General features: G+C 44.5%; 1 long non-coding RNA gene and 1 other non-coding gene across 2 annotated transcripts in view; both read right to left on the bottom strand.

Annotated features, from left to right (window-relative positions):
- LOC144670421 (uncharacterized) overlaps nt 1–21,508 on the bottom strand; it is a 918,626-nt gene that overhangs the window by 418,654 nt on the left and 478,464 nt on the right. The window lies entirely within an intron of this gene.
- Nucleotides 18,935–19,024, bottom strand: trnap-ugg (transfer RNA proline (anticodon UGG)). The gene is given in 2 exon segments: nt 18,935–18,970; nt 18,989–19,024. It is a non-coding gene; the product is annotated as a tRNA-Pro (tRNA).

Raw genomic sequence — 21,508 nt, 5'->3', positions numbered from 1 at the left:
TGGCCAACCTTGGCCCACCTCATTCCCCAGCACCAGATCCAGCAATGCCTCCTTCCTAACTGGACTGAGAACATTCTGGTCGAGGAAGTTCTCCTAAACACATTTCAGAAATCCCCAGATATCACCGCTCTATAGTTCTTATACATCTCTGTGATTTCCCTGCGTATTTGCTTCTCTATCTCACCACACCTCCATTTTTTTCCTTCTCTCTCTTTTCTGAGCACTTTGTAGCCTTGAATATGAACCTGATCCTCACCATTTTTAAACCACGTTTTCATCATTGCCCCCACATCATTTTCCCACATGGCTCTTTGTGCTTCTAGCTCACCAGCTTTATTCACCAGACTTTGTGCGATCACGCATATACATTGTAAACCTGTCCTTGTATTCCTCTTAGATTCCTTCTTCATCTACTCCTATCTTATATGGTTCTACTTCCTTCTCTAGTTATTGCTCTTTTCTACTTCTTTATAGTGGTGCCCACCCCCTGCCAGTTCAGTTCAAACCCTCCCCAACCTCACAAGTGACCCTCCTCATGAGGGCATTGGTCCCAGCCTTGTCATGGTGCAACCTGTTCCTTTGGAATAGGTGTTTCCTGTCCCAGATCTGGTCCCAATGTCCCAAGAATCTGAAGCTCCCCCCACCACCTCCTGCACTGGCCTGAAGCCATGTATTGATGCTGCCTATTTATTTCTACTCTCGTTATCACGTGGCACTGGCAGTAATCCTGAGATTACCCCCTTCTAGTGCTACATTTTAACTCCCTCCCCAGCTGCTGAAATTCTGACTGAGGGACCTCAATACCTGACCCCCCTGTATTATTGACACTGACGTGTACAACAACATCTGGCTCACTCCCTTCCCCCTGCAGAATAATCTGCACCCTCCCCGTGATGTCCTTTACTCTGGCACCAAGGAGCGAACACATCATGCGGGACTCACAATGATGGTTACAGAAATGTCTGTCTGTCCCCCTGACTATGAAATCTCCAATAATGACTGCATTTCTACTCTTTGCTGTTCCCTCCTGTGCAGTTTCTTGCCCATTGATGCCATGGTCTGGACTGCACTCCTTCAGGGTGTCACCATTCCCAGCAGTCTCCAATGCTGAATACAGGTTTGACAGTGAGAACAGTGACTACGGGAGAGTGAGGTTAAAACAGCGAGACTTCGGGAGAAAGAGCTTAACACAGACAGACTTTGGGAGGGAGAGGTTAAAACAGTGAGGATTCGGGACAGAGGTTAAAACAGTGAGGATTCGGGACAGAGGTTAAAACAGTGAGGATTCGGGACAGAGAGGTTAAAATGGCAAACTTTGGGACAGAGAGGTTAAAACACAGACCCTTCCGGAGGGAGAGGTTAAACAAGCAAGACTTCGGGAGAGAGAGGGTGAAAGCAGCAAGACTCAAGTGGGATTAAGGGTAAAATAAAAGCAAGAGTCCATATTCTATTTAGTTAAGTTATGCCTGGGGAGCTCAGTGCTGTGATTTGCACATCCTGTGCTATGTGGGAAATCCTAGACTCTCCCGGCGGTCTGGATGACCATGTGTGCAGGAGGTGCCTCCGACTGGAGGAACTCGAGCTCCTGGTTTTGCAGCTTGAGCGGCAGATGGGGGCATTACGGTGCATCCATGAGGCTCAGAGGCTCGTGAAAAGCACGTTTCAGGACGTGGTCACCCTGCAGCTGAAGGAGGTGCAGGCAGAGAGGGAATGGGTGACCACCAGACGGAAGAAGGGGACCAGGCAGGTAGTGAGGGAATCCCCGAGTGCACCACACTTGCAAACTGTTTTTCGGTCATGGAAAACGGTGAGAGTGACGGTTCCTCTGAGGAGGCCAACCAGGGCCAAGGCCATGGAACTGTGGGTGATCCAGCTGCTCAGTGGGGGAGGACAGAGGCAATAGTGGGAAGGGAGTCATTAGTGAGGGGAGTAAACAGGCGCTTCTGTGGCAATAGGCGTAACTCCTGGTTGGTATGTTGCATCCCAGGTAACAGGGTTAAGGATGTCACGGAACAGCTGCAGGGCATTCTGAAGGGGGAGGGTTAACAGCCAGAGGTCGTGGTCCATGTTGGGACCAATAACATAGGAAGAAAGAGAAATGAGGGCCTTCAAGCAGACTTTAGGGAATTAGGTAGGAAATTGAAAAGCAAGACTTCAAAGGTGGTAATCTGCAGATTACTCCCAGTGCCACACAGGAGTGAGTATAGGAGCAGAAGGATAGAGCAGATGAATGTGTGGCTGGAGAGATGGTGCAGGTGGGAGGGCTTTAGATTCCTGGGGCATTGGGACTGTTTCTGGGGTAGTTGGGACCTGTACAAGTTGGACAGGTTCCATCTGAACAGGAGCAGGAGCAGCATCCTCACGGGGAGGTTTGCTAATGCTGTTGGGGTGGATTAAACTAAATTGTCAGGGGGTGGGATCCTGAAAAGTGGTTCAGAGGGGAGAGAAGCTGAAATGGAATTAGAAGTTAAAACACTAGTAAATGAGTCTGGAAGGCAGAGGAAACATAGGCTGGTTAAGAAAGATGTGAGTTTAGCAAGGCTAAGTGGAATGCGTTTTCATGCATGGAACCTGAGGAATAAGACAGACGAGCTGAGGGCACAAATTGGCATGTGAGAGTATGATATAGCTATGACCGAGACTGAGCTAAAAGATGTGCAGGATTGGCAGCTCAACATTCCTGGTTATAGGGTAATCAGACATGATAGCGGGGTGCGGGTGAATAGAAGAGGAAGGGGGTAGCAATATTGATCAAGGAATCAATTATAGCAGTGAGGAGGGATCAAATGAAGCCATATGGGTAGAAGTAAAAAACACAGAAAGGGCAAACAAGCTGTTGGGTGAGATAGGGAGAGTTAGAGGATTAAATATGTAATCAAATTTCAGAGATGTGTAAGAATAATAAGGCAGCAATAGTCGGGGATTTTAACTACCCAAATATAACTGGGATATTTTCAATATGCAAGGTAGGGAGGGAGCAAAATTCTTATGTTGCATCCAGGAGAGCATTTTTAGCCATTGCATAGAAAGCCCAACAAGGGAGCAGGCAGTTCTGGACCTAATAGTTGGAATGCGCCAGGGCTGGTGGAAGGCACATCAGTAGGGGAACATTTTGGAGATAGTGACCATAACTCAGTTAGATTCAGGATAGTTATGGAAAAGGATAAGGTTGGGCCGAGAATAAAAGTTGTAAACTGGGGAAGGGCTAATTTTGCGAAGATGAGATACGATTTGGCCCAAGTGGACTGGGAGCAGCTACTTGCAGATAAAACTGTGTCAGAGCAGTGGGAGGCATTCAAGGAGGAAATAGCGAGAGTACAGGGCAAGTATGTTCCTGTAAAGACAAAGAGGGGGACCAAGTCCAGAGGACCCTGGATGTTAAGGGACATAACTGTTAGGATTAAGGGAAAAAGAGAAGGTTATGACAGATACCGAGGGCTCAATACGGCTGAGTCCTAGAGGAGTATAAAAAGTTCATGGGGAACTTAATAAGGAAATTAGGAAAGCTAAGAAAGTGCATGAGAAAAATTGGTGGGTAGAATGAAGGAAAACCCAAAGGGTTTTTTTAAAAACATAAACAGTAAGAGAATAAGTAGGGAAAGAATAGGCCCAATTAGGGACCATAGAGGTGACCTGTGTGTGGACCCAGAAGACGTGGGTACAGTCCTCAAAGAGTACTTTGCATCGATCTTCACAATGGAAAAGGACAACGCAGATAAAGACATCAGGGTGAAGGACTGTGAAATATTGGAGGAAATTAGCGCACAGAGAGAGAGGAGGTACTCGAGAGTTTAATGGCCTTAAAAATGGATACTCAGCATGCCCACATGAAATGTATACCAGGCTGTGGAAGGAGGTGAGGGAAGCGATGTCAGGGGCCTTGTCAGTTATTTTCAAATCTGCCCTGGCCACAGGGGAGGTGCCAGAGGACTGGGGGATTGGTAACGTTGTCCCATTATTTAAAAAGGGAGGAAGGGATAGATCAGGAAATTACAGGCCTGTCAGTCTAACCTCGGTGGTGGGGAAGTCCTGAGAAAGAACTCTGAGGGACAGAATATATCTGCACTTAGAGAGACTCGGATTAATCAGGGATAGTCAGCATGGATTTGTTAAGGGAAGGTCGTGTTTGATTGAATTTTTTGAGGAGGTAACCAGGAGTGTTGATGAGGATTATGCATTTGATGTGGTCTACATGGACTTTAGCTAGGCTTTTTTTTAAGGTCCCTCGTGGCAGAATGGCCAAGAGGATAAGTGCCCATGGGATCCATGGCAGAGTGGCACATTGGATCCAAAATTGGCTGAGAGGCAGGCAGCAGAGGGTGATGGTAGAGGGATGTTTCTGTGACTGGAAGTTTGTTTCCAGTGGGGTTCCGCAGGGCTCAGTGCTGGGGCCCTTTCTGTTTGTGGTGTACTTAAATGATTTGAACTTAAATGTAGTGGGTACAATCAAGAAGTTAGCTGATGACACGAAAATTGGCCTAGTGGTAAATAGTGAGGAGGATAGCCATAATCTGCAGGAGGATATCAATGGACTGGTCGGGTGGACAGAGCAGTGCCAAATGGAATTCAACCTGAAAAAGTGTGAGGTAATGCACTTGGGGAGGGCTAACAAGGCAAGGGATGACACTGAACTGTTGGACCTTGGAAAGTACTGAAGATGAGAGGAACCTTAGTGTGCAAATCCACAGATCCCTGAAGGTCACAGTGCAGGGTATTTATTACCCATTCCTAATTGCTCTTGTTTACAGGGCATTTCAGAGTCACCCACATTGCTGTGGGTCTGGACCAGGTAAGGATGGCAGGTTTCCTTCCCTAAAGGGCATTAGTGAACCAGATGGGTTTTTACGACGATCGACAATGGTTTCAAGGTCATCATTAGACTTGCCATGATGGGATTCGAACCCGGGTCCCTAAAGCATTACCACTGCGCCACTGCCTACATGCCATTATTAGCTGAGGCATAGAATACAAGAGGTTATGCTGGAACTGTATAAAACACTGTTTCGGCCTCAACTGCATGCAGTTCTGGTCACCACATTATAGGAAGGATGTCATTGCACTGGAGAGGGTCAGAGGAGATTTACCAGGATGCTGCCTGGGCTGGAGGGTCTGATCTATGAGGAAAGATTGGATCGGCTGAGGTTGTTTTCCTTCGAGCAGCAAAAGCTGAGAGGGGACCTGATAGAGGTAAATAAGATTATGAGGGGCATAGATAGGGTCGGTAGGAAGGCCCTTTTTCCATTAGTAGAGGGGTCAATAACCAGGTGGCATAGATTTAAGGTAAGAGGTAGAAGGCTAAGAGGGGAGTTGAGAATATTTTTCACCCAGAGGGTGATGGGAGTCTGGAACTCACTGCCTGAAAGGTGGTTGAGTCAGAAACTCTCATAAATTTAAGAAGTATTTAGATATTCATTTGCGTTGTCGTAGCCTCTAGGGATATGGGCCAAGTGCTGGAAAATGAAATTAGTGTCGTCGGATCTTTGTTTACCCGCGCTTACACGATAGGCCGACTGGCGTCCTTCTGTGCTGTAAACGTCTCTGAGTCAATGAGTGGCACAGACCCCAAAGTCTCCTGCATTTCCTGCCTCTTCCTACTCTTGCGATGGCCGCCCATCTACTACCCTGAACACACTCCCTTTGGGGTGTTTACCACCTGGAGCGTACGATCCAGGAAACTCTCATCCTCCCCGATGCTCCTCAGTGACTCCAGCTGCCCCTCAACTTCGGAAATCCTGAGCTCGAACTCGAGCAGCTGCAGGGACTTCCTACACATGTGGCCCCCAAGGCCTGAGGTTCCCAAATGGGTCAGGAACTGCAAGCAACAGGTCTCAGCTGCCCATCCGTGATCGAAAACAAACCTCTATTCCTTCTTATAGAATCGAATGGGTACCTTGTTTAAACTCTAAAATGTATTTAATATCTCTAGACCTGCTCTGCACTAATACTCTTATTACACTTACACTGACTGTCACACTTACCCTGATTGAAATGTTTAATTTTCCAGCTCCTAGTTTAAATCAAAGCCTAATTTAGAGAAATCTGCAGAAACCAACCAGCTCCCTTCTTTCCCCTGATATCATGCTTTGACTATTTATTATAAACATGGCCGGTTTGCTCCAACCCCTCCCTCACAGCTCTTTATCCCCCCCCACCGCTCTCACTCTTCTCTCCTTCTCTCTCACTGCTGCTCTCGGGCTGCTCTGCCGCTGCTCTTTATCCACCCTCCAGTCTCACTCAGCTCTCACTCTCACTCACCCTCAGCTCCTCCACAGTCCCAAGTTTCTGACTGTTTAGGAAATTCTTTGATCTTTCTTTACTCCAAGATGGGTGACCTCACACTTCCCCATATTGAACAGCATCAGCCACAGTTTTGTTCACACTGAATCTGTCAATGATCCTTTGAAACTTGCTGCTCCCACCTACACTACTAACCATGTCACCGAACCTAGCGTCATCAGCAAACTTGGATATAGGCTGGAATTTATTCAAATTTAAAAGAGCTCTGGGAATGGGAATAGAACAGCCGCCTGACGTGAGAGAGCATTGGTTCTGCCTAAATCCCTCCACTCTGAAAACAACCGCTCACCTCTACATTATCCTTTCTGCCCCTTATTCAATTTTATATCCATGCTGCCACTGCCCATTTAATCCCACTTTGGAAGTCCAGGCTCACATCATCAAACTCACTCCCCTGGTCAATGTTCTCTGAAACTTCATCAAACACCATTAAGTATTTCAGTCATGATTTTCTGTTCACCAATCTGTACTGCTTGACATTTATCAACCCATGTTCTACGAAGTGACAATGAATTTTATACTGGATTATTGTCTCTAAACATTTCCCCATCACCAGCATTAGACTAACTGGTGTTTTCTGGGTTTATTTCTCTCTGTTTTAAACACAGATGTAACATTAACAACCTTCAGTTCTCCGGCTTCACTCCCATATCCAAGGAAAGATGAAAAGATTGTGGCTTAAGTCTCCACTATTTCCACTTTTCCCTCAGTAATCCAGGATGTATGGCATCTGGATCGGGTGACTTTTCTGCTGTGAGTGCTGCCAACCTTTTAATTGCCTCTTTATCTATTTTCATCCTATCCAGTTTCTCCACCAGCTCCTCCGTTACTGTGACATTAGCAGAATCCTCTTGTTTTGTGCTGACAGATGTAATGTTCTCATTTAGTACCTCAGCCCTATGTGTCCACAGGATCTCCTAACCAGCCGACCCTTTCAGTGACTCTCCGTTTTTTGTTAAAGGTCTGCGTTGTTTTCTCTTGTGTTACCTTCCAATCCTTCCTCATGCACTCACTCTCTGCTGATCTAATTTTCTTTTTATCAGTTCTGTGCTGTACTTCATTTATTGTACTTGTTTCTCTAATGTTTTATGAATCTGGCATTTATCATCAGCCTGCTTTGGAATTTTTACAGAGCATAGGATGCACCTAATCCCCACTCTCAACAAATCCATGTTTTCAAGTCTTCACTCTGCATTTCACTCTCTCTGTGTTTGAACTCACAGGTCACTCAATTTCTTGTTTGCAATCTAATTGTACCACTTTCTTTATCACAAAGTAACTTATTTGTTCTGCAAAAATGTATCAATTCCACTAAGTTCAATAAATCCTGTTCTTAAAAGAATGCTTTATCCGGACAATATTTTGAATGATCCGCTGATTCCCAGATGGTTGGTCTCGGGATCTGAGCTTGGTTTTGGATCATGAACTCAGTTCCTATTGCCCGCACCTCTCCTCAAAATGTTCCTGCAATGTTTTTGTCCTCTCTAACTCTTTGCCTCCTGACCTCCCCTCAATCGCTGCTGAATTGCAGAAATTAAAACACAGAACAGCCCCTTCATATAAACCACTTCGAAATGAAGTCCTTCTTCCCCATTTAACGAGCAATTCGATCGAAGGTTCAGAGATGTTAAAATGATCGTGTTAGAGAGAGGAACTATTTCCGATGTTTGGGAATCCAGGAATTGAGTGGCGGTCGGGTGTGGGATGGTAGGTGGGTGACTAGGGGGTGGGGGAGGTGGAGGGGTAGATGGCGGCAGTGGGAGCAGTCAAAAATGCTGAGCTTTCCGGAGGTGAAATTGGAAAACAGTGGAATTCCCCAAGGTTCGGCATCCGAACTATTACTTTTCTTGTTATATACATGACCTGGCCTTGGATATAGGGGACACAGCTGGCAAATTTGCAATGATGAAAAACTTGGCGACGTATTAAATAGAGAGCAGTGTAATGCAGCCTTCAGCAGGACATAAACATGATGGCACAGGCAAACAGTTTGAATTTTTAAAAAATTTTGATAATTGTGAAGTGAACTTTTGGAGAAACACACGGAGATGTTGAGGATGGTCGTGTAAGTCCATTAGATGGATAAGAAAGTGTGTTGGATGTTTAACTTCATAAGTAGAGACATAGAATACAATACATGGAAACACCTTCAAGAACAAACCTAATAGAAGTATGTACAATAATGAGGGGCTATGAATTAACAAACAGCGAAACCGTCCCTTGAGCAAGTGGCTCGATTGCCAGAATCGTTGATTGAAAATAATTGGCCAAAGAAGCAGAGGGTTAATGAGGAGACATGTCTTCGGACAGAGGGTTGTTAAGATCTAGAATGCACTCTCTGAAAGGCTGGTGCGATGAGATTCTGTAGGAACTTTCAAAAGGCAATTGGATCTGGACTTGAAGATTCCAATTTACAGGGTGATGGGGAGCAGCTGGATTCTGGGACCAGATTGACAGCGCTATCAAAGACCGACACAGGCTCGATGGGCAGAGAGGCCTCCTGAGCTGAACGGTTTATTGTAACCCCAATTTCCCCGATTAGAGTTGAAACAGCACAGAATGAGGGCACTCGACTCCATATGGGGAACAGTAAAGATTTAAAAAGATGCATCTGGCGGAGATGTAAATCACGGAGTGATTAACAACTGCCGAGGCTAAAACCCACATCTGCGAACAGAAGGGAATCAGAATGTTGGCAGTTTTTACAGAGCGATATTGTTGAGCTGAATGTTCACACTGGAAGGCTGTAAAGTTCCTCATTGAAGGATGAGCCACTGTTCCTCGAGCGAACCTTGAGTTTCATCGGAACATTGCAGGAGTCGGAGAACCGAGTGATCAGGGTGAGAGCCAGGTCGCCAGTCATTTCGTTTCACCAGCTTGACTGTGTGGATGATTTGTTTGGACTTTCTGTTAATTTCCCGCACATTCTTGGCTATCAGTTCTGTCGCAGGAAAATGCCACTTCAACACTTTGTCAAAAGTAACCCCATCCCAACTCTGACTGCCCTGAGAAACTGCCACTTAGACATGTGATGACCAGCAATTGAAGTGAGCGCTGCCTAACTTCCCTGACCATTAATTCCCTCTGAGCATCTTTGCTGAGTCGAATTAAAGTTGACTTTCTGCAACTCCTATAACGCAGTTAAAATATGGTCAAGTAATATGAAGCAGTAACCCTCCTGCCCAACCCACCAACATCTGCCCTCACAACGCGCCCCTCCCCTCACTGCATCCCCACAACTGCCACCCCCCCACCCCCCCCCCCCCCCCCCCCCCCCACTGCCCCCGGCCACCCCACCAGCTCTGCCAGTCTGAATGTTCTTTCAGACAAGATTACAACTCCATGTTGAAATCAGGTTGTGAATATTTTGACCCAATTGGGTTGTGTACAAACGGGGTCACATAGTTTTTATGGCTCTGAAAGAAAACTTGCCTCGAAGACTGTGTTTTAAAAAGTGGGCTTTTTTCTTTCCTTTGAGAAGAGAAGGACCAACTGCTTGAGCAGGAAGAGAGGAGCCTTTTGCACTCCAGAGTCAGTCCACAGCTAGAAGTTAGAATTAACTACTCCTGAGATGCTCTACACGCTGGAATACAGTGCTCTTGTTTATTCGATGAGACCGCCTGAAAAGCAGTGCCAGAATCATTGATGTTTTCACGTATCAGTGCTGGGGGAGCGATTGTATAACACTGACCCCATCTCAAGACTCCACACCCTGTCCTTTGCCTTGATACATTGACATTTAAAGATTGGCCAAATTCCCCCCTTTCTGAAGAAGGGTCATAAGGACTCGAAATGTTGACTCTGTTTTTTTTCTCCCCACAGATGCTGTTAGACCTGCTGAATTTTTCCAGCATTTCCTCTTTTTGTTTATTTTCCAGCATCCGCTGTGTTTTGCTTTAATTTCCCCTATTTCTCTTTTTTATGTCATGGTTTTCTATTATGAGTGTGTGTCTGTGTGTGTGTGTGTCTGTGTGTGTGTTTGTGAGAGAGGGACAGCGCATGTGTGTATGTGTGTGAGACTTATGGTATCTTGAAAAATTAATTCACATAATTTCATATTCCATACTGTATGTTGATAAGCTTTACTTTTCTATTCGGGAAGAGCTTTTTTATAATAAACAAATGTATTTGTTGTTTATCGAAATAATCCACTTTAAATTCCCTTTTCTTTTCGGTAACAGTGGTGAAGGTAAATAATTGGCCATTTTGATGAGTGAATTGAACATTCAATCCAATGTTGTGACCTGTGGAGTAGTGGCACTAGACCCACGGTGCACTCCTCCCATCCCGCACGTAACAGTGTGCTCACTCAGAAACTTAGCTCCAGGTCTCTGTCGATTCCTTCTGTAAAGCAGATGACATATTGGGCTTCCCACTAAACATGTAGAAAACTAAGATCCGATTCCAATATTCGTGACTGAGGAAGACCCCCAGAAACGGCTGCACACAAAGAGCTTACTGAAAGGTCAAATTATGTTGTTTCAGTGAGTCATAGAAGTGACCTTGGAGCAGGTTAAGCAGCATTTCCTGTGTTTCAATGAGAAATTCTGATCTGAATTTAAAAGGAAAGGGTAAATATTTGTAATATTCATGAGATCCGTCCGCCAGATGACTGAGGCGAGCTCATTTCTCGATCTAATCACAGAGAGGTACAGACACACAGAAAAAATAATAAACAAATAGGTTAATTGGATTCCAATTCCGTTCCCCAAAAGCACCACTGAAATGGATCAACAGACGGATTTTTCAGGATTTCTATTCTCAATGGCTGACCGAGGAATCAGAAGCTGGGAACATATGAGAGTTACATGGTTGTTAGCATAGTTTAATAGGAGCTGAGTTGACCAGCGCTTGTTCACATGTTTTTCAAAGAAAAATAAGGTGAACCGATCGCTATTCCAGTAACATGGACCAGCGGGTACAGAGCTGCACACGTGCTTTGGAGGAGGGCAACTCTCCCCTACCCTCAGAAGCGGGACTGAGTCTCCACAAAAATTATTCGCAACATCAACTAGTGAACAACACATGCAGACACGGGAGACGATCAAGGGAGCGGACTTGCCGAAACCGAGGACTGAACCAGGGACCTTTAGAGCTTGAGTCTAACGTTCCCCCAACTGAGCTATTTCGGCTGACAGAAGTGCTTTCTTCGAGCCAAAATTGAACCAGAGACCTAAGGGTGTTAGTTTTACAGGCACCTACAATCCTCCGCTTATATTAGAGAACATGATCGTATAATGACAAAGGACAGCCATCACCTCGTTTCAGTTTCCTCCAGGTTTCCAGTTTTTCTTGATAAAGAGGGGGCGCAAAGCCCAATGAAGCATCAGTTCATTGCCATAATCACTCGGCCAATCGCTACACAGGGATTGTCCTACAAACAGCTTTCTTCATCCTTTGAGTGAATTGCTCCCTGAGGTCACTATTTAATGGCTTCACTCTAAGTTTAAGGTAATATCTATTTATTCTGCACTCCCCCACCAGAGGAAATCGTTTCTCTGCATTAAAACCTATTAATCATCTCAATTACCTCAACCAGATAGCGCCTACAGCTTCTCAACTCAGGACTATGTATGCAACACAGCGGGAGCACATCTAACAGCAGATCAGAAAACTGAGTGTGTAGCGCACGTGGTCATGGCTACTTTTGCACCAATTCTGTATCTGGATTATTGGAACCCGCTTGTGATAAACACTGTCACCTTTCACTGTTTAGGAGATGAGTTTCATAGAGCCACGTATGTGATTCCCTCAGTTCCGCTTTTGCACAAAGCTGGGGAAAGGCATCACAGATGTCAGTCTTCAGCTAGCTCCATTCACTCCAAGTGAAATCAAGAAATGGCTGAAGGTACGGGTAACTGCAAAGGCTTTGGGCCCTGACACCATTCCTGCAGCAGTACTGAAAACCTGTGCTCCAGAAATAGTCTTGTTCCTCGCCAAACTGTTCCAGTGCAGCTACAGTTTTATAAAATAATGGTTGGGCCATGAGCAGAACCTTGTGTCGAACAATGATCAGCACACTTTAGAAAGATGTGGCGACATTAGGGAGTGTACAGGAAACATTGGTGGGAAAATGATTTCACTGAGAAACCTCAGTTTGATGGGTACATTGGAGAAGCTGGGGCTGTTCCCCTTAAGAAGGTGATGCTGAGAGGAATGTACAGAGTGGTGATCATCTGAAAGCCTATTTGCTGCAGGATGAGGAATTTGGGAATATAGGAATATAAGGAGACAGGTCAACATCAATCGTGTTCAACTCATGACTGTTCCCTATTTTCACTTCATCTATCCACTGTGGTTTCATAATCCTTAAATATCCTACATCTTAATAACAATAAAAACTTGTACCCAGTTTCAGTATCGAAAACTTTCAGCTGATCCTAAGCTTCAGTAACAATTTTCAGAAGGTTCCACATTTTTACGAACTTTTGTGTGAAGAAGTGTTTCCTGACGTCACCCTTGAACGGCTTAGCTGAAATTGAATGTTATGTCCTCTTGTTTTGGATTCCCCAAAACAGGGAAAATTGTTTCTCTGTATCTAAACTATCAAGTCCCTTAATCACCTCATAAGCCTCAATTCGACAACCTGAACAAAACACATGCGGGAACCTGGGTTTGAAAATTGAAGAAACGAGTACAAAAGCAAGGCGGCAATGGAGAATTTTTATAAACACTGAAATAGAAAGAAACTGGAGGCGACAGACGTGGACAATGTTGGATGAATGGCCTCATCCTGTGCTATAACCATTCTATGATGCTCTGATTCCAACCTACCCACATTCTTTAATCCTTTTAGAAACATAGAAGAAGTAGTAGGCCATTCGGTCTTTTGAACCAGCTCCGCCATTCAATATCGTCATGGCTGATTCTCTATCTCAACGCCTCACTCTCGCTCTTTCCCCATGCCCCTTGATGCCTTTCGAGTTCAGAAATCCATTTCTTTCTTGAATATATTCAGTGACGAGGCCTCTGTGGTAGAGAATTCCACAACTTTACCACCGTCTGAGTGAAGACGTTTCTCCTCATCTCAGTCCTAAATGGCCAACCCCGAATCATGAGATTCTTACCCTTTGTTCTGGACCTCCCAGCAAGGAGAAATATCCACTATACATCCAGTCTGTCCAGCCCTGCCGGAATTGTATACGTTTCAATGAGAACCTCTCTTATTCTTCGAAACTCCAGTGAATACAGGCCTAGTCGGCCCAATCTTTCCTCAAACGACAATCCTGCCATCCCTGGAATCATTCTGGTGAACTTTCGATGCACTTCCACTTTGACAAGTATATCCTTTCCTCGGGAAGGAGACCAAAACTGCACACAACACTCCAGGAGTGGCCGCACCAAGGCCCTGCACTGCTGCAGCAAGACACCCTTTCTGCTGTGCTCAAGAGGCCTTGCAATGAAGGCCAAAAAACCATTTGCCTTCTTAACTGCTTGCTGCATCTGCGTGCTTGTTTTCAGTGTTTGGTGTACGAGGACACCCAGGTCCATTTGAACATCAACATTTCCCAATGTATCAACATTGAAATAATATTCTGCCATTGTGTTTATCCTACAAAAGTGGATAAATTCAACACTTATCCACCTAAAACTGCATCTACCATATATTTTGTCACTCACTCAACTTCCCTTAATCGCCTTGAAGCCTCTTTACATTGTCCTCACCATTCACACTTCGATGAAGTTCCTTGTCGTCTGATAACATGGAAATATTACATTTGATTCCCTCATCCAAGTCAATGATATGTATTGTGAAAAACTGGGGCCCAAGCACTGATCCCTGTGGTACCCTACTGGTCACCGTCTGCCATTCTGAAAAATACCCATTTAATGCTACTCTCTGTTTCCTGTCTGCCAACCAATTCTCAATCCACACCAAAATATCACCCCCAATCCCATGTGCTTAAATTTTGCACGCAGACCTCTTACATGGGGCTTTATCAACAGCTTCCTGAAATTAAAAAATACACCACATCCACTGGCGCTCCCGTATTTATTCTGTTACTTTCGTCCTCAAATAAACTCCAGCAGCATTGTCAAACATGATTTCCCTTTCATAAATGCCTGTTCATTTTGTCTAATCCCGTTGATGTTTTCTAAGTTTCTTGTTATCACATCCTTTATGAAAGACTCTAGCATTTTCCCTCATGTCAGGCTAACCGAACTGTAATACCCTGTTTTTTCCCCTCCCCCTTTTTTAAGTTGTGGGGTTACATTTGACACCCTACAGTCTGCTGGGACTATTCCAGAATCTACAGAAATTTGGAAGATGGTAACCAGCGCATCCATTATTTCCATGACCACGTTCTTTAGTACCGTGGAATGTAGATTTTCAGGCCCTGGGGATTTATCGGCTTTCAGTGCCATTAATTTCTTCAGCTCTGCTTTTTTAGGAATACTAATTCTCTTCAATTCCTCCTTCTCACTTGACCTTTGGTTCGCTGGAATTTATGGGAATCTACTTGTGTCTTCCTCCGTGAGGATAGAACTAAAGTAGTTGTTGAATTGCCCTGCTACATCCTTGTTCTCTATTGTAAATTTTGTTGTTTCGAAATGTAAGGGCCCTACATTTGTCTTCATTAATCTTTTTCTTCTGCGTACTTATATAAGCTTTTACAATACTCTTTATGTATCTTTCAAGTTTACTCTCATTCTCTATTTTTCCTCTTTTAATTAACCTCTTGGTTCTCCTTTATTGAATTCTAAACTGCTTCCAATCCTCAGGCTTGCTACTTTTTCCAGCAAATTTATATGACTGCTCTTTGGAACTAATGCTATCCTTAATTTATTTTGTACACCATGGCTGGACCACTTTTCCTGTTGTCTTTTTGCGACAAAAAGGAATATACACATGTAGCAATGCATGAATTCATTCCTTAAGTAGTAATCATTGCCTACCCACCATCATGCCTTTTAATGAAGTTCCCCAATCGATTTTAGCCAAATCACTCCTCATGCCTCCGCAGTTTCCTTTGTTTTGATTTTGGACCATAGTTTTGGATTGGATTACTTCATTTTATAACCTAAGAAAGAGTTCTTTCATATTATGGCCACTGTTCCCTCACGGACTTCGCACAACAAGATTATTCATTAACCCCGTCTCATTGAAAAAAATAAACAAATCTATTATAGCCTGTTCCCTAGTTAGTTCTTCGATGTACTTGTCAAAAAAGCTATTTCAAGCACAATCCATCATTTACCACAGTGTTATTGATAATTTGATTTGTCCACTCTATATGTAAATTAAAGTCACCCATGACAACTGTAGCACACTTGTTACATGCATTTCTAATTTCCTGTCTAATGCCGCCACCTACCTTACCACTTCTGTTTGGAAGCCTGTATACACCTCCCGCGAATGTTTCCCGCACCTGATTGCGTCACAGCTCCACCGAGATTGATTCTGCATCTAGATTTTCTCTCAATATTGTATTGATGTCATTGTTAACTAAAAATGCCACGCCACCTACTTTTCCTTTTTGCCTGTTCTTCCTAAATATCGAACACCATTGGATATTCAGCTCCCAGCATTGGTCACCCTGCAGCCATGTCTGTGTAATCACAATCAGATCCTATGCGTTGACATCTATTTGCATTGTTAATTCGCCCACCTTATTGCAAATGCTCCATTCATTCAGCTACAGTGTCTTTAGGCTTTTCTTTTTACACATCTTTCTTTGTACTCTGGCCCTATTTGCTGCAGCCTCCGTTTCCTCTGCCTTCTACTTCTGATGTTTTTGCTTTTCTGTCTTTCATTTCTATCTTTGTTTCCCTGTCTCGTGTCTCCCCTCTCAGGCCCCCATCCCCCTGCCAGTCTAGTTCATCCGACTATCATTCTGGCGAAGCTGCACTGCAGCCTCTACGTTACAGATGTATGTCCATGCAACTTCAGCTGCTTCATCAATGACCTTCCCGGCAAAGTAGATTCAGAATTCGGGATGTTCGCAGATGATTTGCGCAATGTTTAGCACCATTTGCGAGTCATGAGGTTCTGAAGTTGTCCGTTGCATGAACAGTGAGGCCTGAACAATATTCAGACATGGGCTGATAGGTGGCAAGTAAGAATTGCGCCTCATCAGTGGCCAAGCAGTGACCATCTCCAGCCAGAGAGAATCCAATTATCTCCCCTGAAGCTCAATGGAATTAACATCGCTGAATAAAGCACCATTCACATCCTGGGTGTTATGATTGAGCAGACACTATATTGGACTAGACATACAAATACGGTGCTTACAAAAGCAGTTCAGGTGTTGGGAATTCTGCAGAGAGGGACTCCGCTCCCCCAGCCCAAAACCTTTCCCACATCCGCAAGGCACAGGTCAGACGCCTTCTGAATACTTTCCATTTGCTTGAATGCTTGAAACTCCAAGAGCACTCAAGAAGCACGACAACATACGGGACAAAGCAGCCCGTTTGCTTGGCACCTAATACACCACCTTTTACATCCAATCCCTCCAACATCGACGCACAGTGGCGGCCGTGTATACCATCTACAAGATGCACTGCTGTAACTCACCAAGTCTCCGTCCACAACAACTTACAAACCCGTGAAATCTACCGCCTAGGAGGCCAATGGCAGCAGATGCGTGGGAACACAACCACCTGCAAGTTCTTCTTCAAGCCACACACCATCCTGACTTGGAGCTATATCGCCGTTCCTTCACTGTCACTGGCACAACATTGTGGAACTCGGTTCCTAACATCATTGTGAGCGTACCTACACCACATGGACTGCAGCGGTTTCAAGTTCTCGATGATAGTCAGGGATGGGCAATAACTGATGACTTAGTCAGCGAGAGCCAATTCCGGTGAAGGAATAAATAATAATAAACAATATGAATAATCTTTTTGTAATGTTTCCATTGTCTCTCAGCCGCAGTAGCTTCTGTGGGGGAGACTTCTTGATTTCCAATACTCTTCGCGTGAAGACGTTCTTCTTGTCAACGCCCTTGAACAAGGTAAATTCCCGCTTGGTTTGCAGACTGTCCACCAGGTTAAATAACGAAGCTAGCGAGTCATTTAATCATCGTGCGCATCGCCATCAGATCAAACCTTCAATATAGTTATTCAAGGAATTACAAGAAATGTCGAGACAATCCGTCTGCCCTCATAACTTGGGTTTGATATCACAATGATAATTTCAGATTTCCATTCTGCATAACGCTGTCCCATACAAAAACTGGATTCAAACTCACGCGTGGGAAACATAATGGATTCACAGCTTTAAACTCTGGACCACCTCGCCACATGCATGACACTTATCTAACAACATCATGTAGCTTTGGCATCCATGTGCTGTTGAACTAAATGATCCTCTTTGGCACAGGTCCTGAACATTCAGCCAGATGATCAAAATGGAAATGGAGTTTCTGTTAGCCGACGAAATTTCCATCGCATCAGTTCAGGGACTGGTGTGAATGGACTGATGCGAAACATTTCAACACCATGTCCAGCATGTATCTCCACAGTGTGAAAACCTACTGTGGAAAGCCTGAAACAGACAAACATTCCGCAGCAAAAAAAAACCCCTCCAGGAGATTCCTCACAGGGGAATCCATAGACCATCGAAACACACGCTTCCTGACCGACATTGTCTGATCATTGAGACACATGTATCTGCTCCTGTCTGGCTTCATTCCGTGAAGGCATAGAAATTATATTCTTCCACTGAACCGTGAAAGTGTCTCTAGAGCAGCTTAAAGAGAATTCCTTCTGTTTCACTGAGATATTCTGAATTGATCTTTTTCTTTAAGTCACAAAATGCTTTATTATTCAACACGTCTGTCCATTACAGGGGCTGATGAAAGATCCAATCAGTGAGGTGCGCATTCACCCTTTTAAAACATTATTTCAGGGGATGTGAGAGTCGCTCGCAAGGCCCGTCTTTGTTACACATCCCAAACTGTCCTTGAACTCAGTGTCTTTCTCAGCGGGCAGTTAGGAATCAAACTCATATGTAGGCCAGACCAGGGAAGACATCAGTGAACCAGCACTGAGATTAGCGTTTAATTGCAGGTTTTAATTATTGAGTTTAATTTCCACCAGAAACTCTGGTGGGAAATGAACCCAATTCCCCGGAATATTTCCACTGCTCCACTGTCTCCCCTTAGAGAGAGCTGGAAATATCAAGTCGAATGGTTCGCCATGTTAATGTTAACAAAAAGATCGAACCCGAGACGTTACAAGAAAAGTCTATGCAACCTGGGCTCATGATTAGGATTGCAGTATCACATTCGTGATTCCAGGCAAAGCTTCTGCAAAATCACCGCACAAAGGCAGAAACAGTTTATGAAGTTAGGACGAAGGTGGGATTCGAAATACTGCGCACAAAGAACAAGCGATAAACAGTTCATCGCCTTAACCTCTGGGCCACATGAAACACGGGACTCCAACATCTGCTTGTCATTTCAGTCAACATTTCAAACCGAGTGCTATCAGCCTCCCACGTGAATCCACAAGTAGACAGTTCCCTCATTTGATGCATTAGAATAAATTCAGAGTCTCATGGCACGGAGAAACGTTGTTTAAACTTGGCATTCATTTAAATCGCGTGTGTTGAAGTGATACATTCCCTGCAATGACTTCCCGGGTGTTCAAACGGGTGTTCGAGCGCGAAATAAAAAAGCTGCATTAAGATGGGCTCGTCCGGGAATTGAACCCGGGACCTCTCGCATATTAACTCAACGAAAGTCCCAAAGCGAGAATCATGCCCCTAGACCAACGAGCCACCTGTATAACAAAATCCAAATAAGGAATCCTTTCATTGTCACACAAAGTGCATCAAACAAAAGCGAATTACAGTTCATGCTGGAAATATTTTCCAATGTTTTACAAACCCCGGGGACGACTCCAACCAGTGGAGAGTTTCCCGCCTTATTTCCTTTCACTTCAGTTTTGCTGGAGTTCTTTGATGTCACATTAGGTCAAATGCTTCTTTGAACTCAAGTGCAGTCACTTGCACCTCATGTCTTGAGTTCGGCTGTTTTCTTCAGGTTTGGACCAAGGCTGCAATGAGGTCAGGAGCTGAGTGACCCTGGCAGGAAACAAACTGAGCTTCAGTGAGCGGGTTATTGCTGAGTAAGTGCCACTTCATCGCACCGTCGAAGACATTTTTCCTCACCTTCTTGAGAAACTAGAGAAGACGGATGGGGCGGTTTTTGCCTGGATTTTCCTGTTTTTTTCGTGGACAAGACAGACCTGAGCAATTTCCCACATTGCCGGGTAGATGCCAGTCTTGTAGCTGTAATGGAACAACTTGGCGAGGAGCGAGACTATTTCTGGAGCACAGGTTTTCAGTACTGCTGCAGGAATGGTGTCAGGGCCCAAAGCCTTTGCAGTTATCCGTGTCTTCAGCCATTTGTTGATTTCACTTGGAGTGAATGGAGCTGGCTGAAGACTGGCATCTGTGATGCATTTCCCCAACTTTGTGCAAAAGCAAAACTGAGGAAATCACATACGTGGCTGTATGAAACTCATCTGCTAAGCGGTGAAAGATGACAGTATTTATCACAAGCGGGTTCCATTAATTCAGACACAGATTTGGTGCAAAAGTAGCCATGACCAAGTGCGACACACACACATTTTTCTGATCTGCAGTTAGATGTGCTCCCGCTGTGACGCTTACATACTCGTGAGTTGAGAAGGTGTAGGCGCTATCTGGTTGAGGTAATTGAGATGATTAATAGGTTTTAATGCGGAGAAACGATTTCCTCTTGTCGGGGAATACAGAACAAATGTATAAAACCTTAAGCTTAGAGTGAAGCCATTTAATAGTGACGTCAGGGAGCAATTGGCTTTATCAAGAAAAACTGGAAACCTGGAGGGAAGTGAAACAGCGGCTGATCCTTCAATGAGGAACTTTACAGCCTTTCCAGTGTGAACATTCAGCTCAACAATATCGCTCTGTAAAAACTGCCAACATTCTGATTCCCTTCTGTTCGCAGATGCGGGTTTGAGCCTCGGTTTCACTGAGATGTTCTGAATTGATCTTTTTCTTGACGTCACAAAGCGCTTTATTATTCAACACGTCTGTCCATTACAGGGGCTGATGGAAGGTCCAATCAGTGAGGTGCGCATTCACCCTTTTAAAACATTATTTCAGGGGCTGTGAGCGTCGCTCGCAAGGCCAGTCTTTGTTACACATCCCAAACTGTCCTTGAACTCAGTGTCTTTCTCAGCGGGCAGTTAGGAATCAACCTTATATGTAGGCCAGGCCAGGGAAGACATCAGTGAACCAGCGCTGAGATTAGCGTTAAATTGCAGGTTTTAATTGTTGGTTTAATTTCCATCAGCAACTATGGTGGGAAATGAAACCATGTCCCCGGAATATTTCCACTTCCTTCGAGAGAGATTGAAATATCATGTCGAATGGACTCTAAGTCGGATGCCCATGTTATTGTGAACAAAAGTATTGAATCCAAGATCTTACAAGAAAAGTCGAAGCAAAATGGCCTCATAACTTGGTTTGGAGAATCACATCAGTGATTCCAGGCAGAGCTTCTGCAAAATCACCGCAATAAGTGGGAAACAGTTGATAAAGTAACGACGAAGATGGGATTCGAACCCACACGTATAAAGCACAATGAATTAGCAGTCCATCGCCTTAACCTCTCGGTTATACTTTTTGCATGAGCAAGCCTTTGAAATAAATGATCCTCTTTGGTACAGGCCCTAAATATTCGGCCAGATGTGTAAAGATGGAAATGTAGTTTATGTCATTAAAATAAATGTGCCTCACGTCAGATCAGGGACTGTTGTAAACCGACTGATGTGAATCACTTCAACACTTCACCCTAATATCCAACATCTAACTGCAGATCAGAAAAATGTGTGTGTGTCGCACATGATCATGGCTACTTTTGCACTAAATCTGTGTCTGAATGAATGGAACCCGTTTGGGATAAACACTGTCGCCTTTCACCACTTAGCTGATGACTTTCCTAGGGCCACGTATGTGATTCCCTCAGTTCTGCTTTTGCACAAAGCTGGGGAAATGCATCACAGATGTCAGTCTTCAGCCAGCTCCATTCACTCCAAGTGAAATCAAGAAATGACTGAAGGCACGGGTAACTGCAAAAACTTCGGGCCCTGACACCATTCCTGCAGCAGTACTGAAAACCTGTGCTCCAGAAATAGCCTCGCCCCTCGCCAAGTTGTTCCAGTGAAGCCACAAGACTGGCATCTACCCGGCAATGTGGGAAATTGCTCAGGT

Source organism: Cetorhinus maximus, chromosome 31 (assembly GCF_964194155.1).
Source record: "Cetorhinus maximus chromosome 31, sCetMax3.hap1.1, whole genome shotgun sequence".
Lineage (NCBI taxonomy): Eukaryota > Metazoa > Chordata > Chondrichthyes > Lamniformes > Cetorhinidae > Cetorhinus > Cetorhinus maximus.
This window is presented reverse-complemented; position numbering and strand designations above follow the sequence as displayed.